Source organism: Azolla caroliniana, unplaced genomic scaffold (assembly GCF_043228905.1).
Source record: "Azolla caroliniana isolate FFs.n. ecotype wild unplaced genomic scaffold, voAzoCaro1.0.p SCAF_17, whole genome shotgun sequence".
Classification (NCBI taxonomy): Eukaryota; Viridiplantae; Streptophyta; class Polypodiopsida; order Salviniales; family Salviniaceae; genus Azolla; species Azolla caroliniana.
This window is the reverse complement of record NW_028230452.1, coordinates 3,586,060-3,589,662: the sequence shown is the minus strand read 5'-3', so window position 1 is coordinate 3,589,662 and position 3,603 is coordinate 3,586,060.

The following is a 3,603-nucleotide window of genomic DNA, read 5'->3' as shown; positions in this document are numbered from 1 at the left end:
CTTTTACATACAAGGGACAACCAGTAGAAGTGGTGCAAACCTTCAAATACCTAGATATTAATGTCTGTCTCATCAACAAAAAGGTGGAATGTATATTATGATTCTGATTCGTGACTTCAAGTGGGTTGGAATAGTTATTATATGTTCAAGAATCAATGCAACCAAGGTGATACTTGAGATGGGAAGTGAGATTGATGCAATTCAATGTTATGGTGGTTGAAGTGTTGCTTTATGGAGTGGAAGTTTGGGGTGGCACTATCTCACTTAGTGCATGGAGTGAAATAGAGAAAATCTAATGTTTTTATTGTTTCGTCTCTCTCTCTCTCTCTCTCTCTCTCTCTCTCTCTCTGGTAAAAGCACACAATTATATTAATTGTATGTAAAATCCACTTAGTTACAACACTTCTTAGTCTCTCTCTCCCTCTCTCTCTACAAAACCATATTCTTCGCAAAATGGGGGAACCATACAGATCGATACATGTTAGAGCCCATCCCGTTGTCTACCATTTGAAGCATTGCTTCCATGCGACTTAGCTCACATGCATTGCGATGTCAGACGGGGCGTTGGGGCACGAGTGATGAGAGGGGTCGACTATGCACACTTTGCCCTCTAAACAAGTTGAAGAGTTTGAGTATCACACTTTGATACAATGCTCTGCCTTTGATCATATTCAACCATGCTTTCCACACATCTTTAACCAAGCCCAATCCTTGCACAAATTTCTCTTATAGGCACAATGACATGCACTCTTGATTGCAACATTCATTGGTAAAGCTCTTGAACATCGAGATCGAGAATCGCCACTCACTTTCACACATAATATTTTTGGTCTCATAGGTCATATTTGACCTTCAAAGAGGATAATTTAATTGGTAAGTCATTACCCCACAAACACTATGTCTTTGGGTTTGAAACCCAAATTTCTCACCTCTTTATATCATACTTTATACATATCTCTTAATTCACTAGATGCCATTGTGGAATATAGGGGTTTAACTCTATGAACATTTATTTATTTATTTATTTATTGAAGTTGTCTTTTCCTCCTTCATCTTGGAACTATGTACAATGGAATGGGTGTGTTGGAGCAAATAATTAGTATTCTTTCGTTTTCATGCTAGCAATATCCAACTTTCTTTCGGACAAAAAAAAAACTTAACATAATTAAAAAGTCAAATATTTGCACTATAAGAAAAATTCCCGCTGCTACCATAGTAGCGGCATGGACCAAGGCTGATATTGGTGTGGGTCATTCCATTGTGTCAAGAAACACACAACATACAAGTATGGCATCACAATGCCCAAAGTCAAGCTTTTGTGTCACCATTGCATTATCAATCGAAGAGGAAGAGCATATGATCCATAAGCCATCCATTACAACCACTGACATTTGTGTGTGTGCATGTGTGTATGCTCAATCCATTAGTACACCATACTAATTCATTGTTTATGCTAGGAAATTCCATTATTGATCGAATTGATGAGGCATATCGACCTAATTAGTTTATCGACTCATATTAGACGTCAATGTGCGGGAAAGAGAAAGGTGTGTGCATAACTTGTATACTTTTCATAAGAAAGATCGAGGCAATGTCGATCATGAGTGTATGTTTATCATTGTGAGTTGTTTTTGTGCTTGGGCACACACTAACCATATATGTATCTGTAACTTATTTGACTCAATATGACTACACTACAGATGTCTTGATTGACATTTGTGTTGCCCAAGTGCATAGTGCAACATTTATTCTCTTTCTTGCATTTGCTTTATTCTCTACATCGGGAATATTATTGATACATATACCAAATATATTGGTTATGAGCTCGCTAGCTAGGTTGTCAAATGGGACTTTATAACAGATCTTTAGCATATCCATGACACACATAGCCACCGTGTGCGCGCGCTTGTGTGTGTGGATAGTGGAGAGGATGGGTGTATACTAACCATGTGTTTTTCATTGTGCATCATCATCATTGAAATCAATAGTTATGATAAACCATCGTGTTATCATTGACATTCATTTGCGTGTCGTCGTGAATGATCCATATTCTTTACATGCTCAACCTCATAACAAATGTATTCCTAGCTAGCTTATAAGCTTGGACACATTCGTAATAGCAAACAATGTCATTTTTCTAAGTAAAATATTGATTTAAGTAAACAATGAGTTCCTTTTCTTCTTTATTTTAACAATTGTAAAAATATTTTTTCGATAAAGTAACACACACACTACCCTAACACACTCTAGTTTACATGAATGTACTTTCAATAGTACGACCAATCGATAGATTAACCGTGTGAGTTGTGTTTGAGTAGATATTTGCACGATATATATTTTCTTTTATGAGTTATGTTGAATCTTACAATCCAAGTCCTTTTGTTCCACAAATAACACAAACATGTAAGGGTTCACCACAAAATGCCTTACCTCAAAGATTTCATGTGACTGATGATCATAAACATCCACAAATATAAGACTAAAGTATCAATTGATGTTTGAAAAAGAAGTGGAAGTGGAAGACATTGATGTCCTTTGAGGAGTAAAGTTGCAAACTCTTAGCTCCACAAACAAGGTAATGATTCCCCCAGCATTGGAAGAGCATGAAATATTGCTTGAATGGGAGCAATGAGAAGCTTGTAAGTTATTAGCGAGATCATGTGGAATTGGATGGGCTTTAATTTGTTTGTCATATCTCAATACAAATCATGAATTGATGTTGTTAGCATAAAAGTGAAGGTTCAATCCAAATTGAAATTTAAAGTTGGGATGCTTACCAATATCTATCTCATCAATACATGTAGGCTATAATCATGCGATATTTGAAAACATGTTCCTTTATTGTTTTCCTTTCCCATTCATGGATAGAGCCTAAAGGTACTAACTTCTATGTAAGGCACTAAATTAAGATACATATCTCCTTGTCTTCATATGTATATTTCATTTCTTTAAGGTATTCGAGGTGATTCATCAAAACTACTAGAAATTTGTGAGACAATTGTCCGTAAGGGATAACTTGATCCTACCCCATGGCCGTTATCCATATACTCATGAATAATTCACTAACTTCATGATAGTCATCAAACTATGGTCCAATATGCGACATGCAAAACTAACTGAATTAGTTAGTGTTAGACAAAAGATATTGTTCTTTTTATGGCTTCCTAAACACGCATGATCTAATTTCCTTAGTATTTTTTTTATTGTGAAACAATTTAGATGAACGTATGCAATCTTGTAAAGAACTTCACAACAAAACATTTTCCTTTCATTATATGCCTTGTATGAAGAAATTCATTCGCGGTTTGGTGCTTACAATAGTTGTTTTTTATATTTCAAGATATGTTAAAATGCCTCTTCGTTAAGTTTGCTAGATATATATTGACTTGCTTTTTGTTAAATGCATCTATATCTCCTTTTATGAACCATACCAACATTGTGGTGCCATGTATGTTCCTCACAACATATGCATAATTACACATTATGATTTAGGTCATTTATTCATTCCATTTTCCCTTTTGATCTATATACATAATAATACATGAGTTTCTTTTAACATTGTTATTTTGATTGCATTATATAGTTATATGTTTGTTTCCTCAT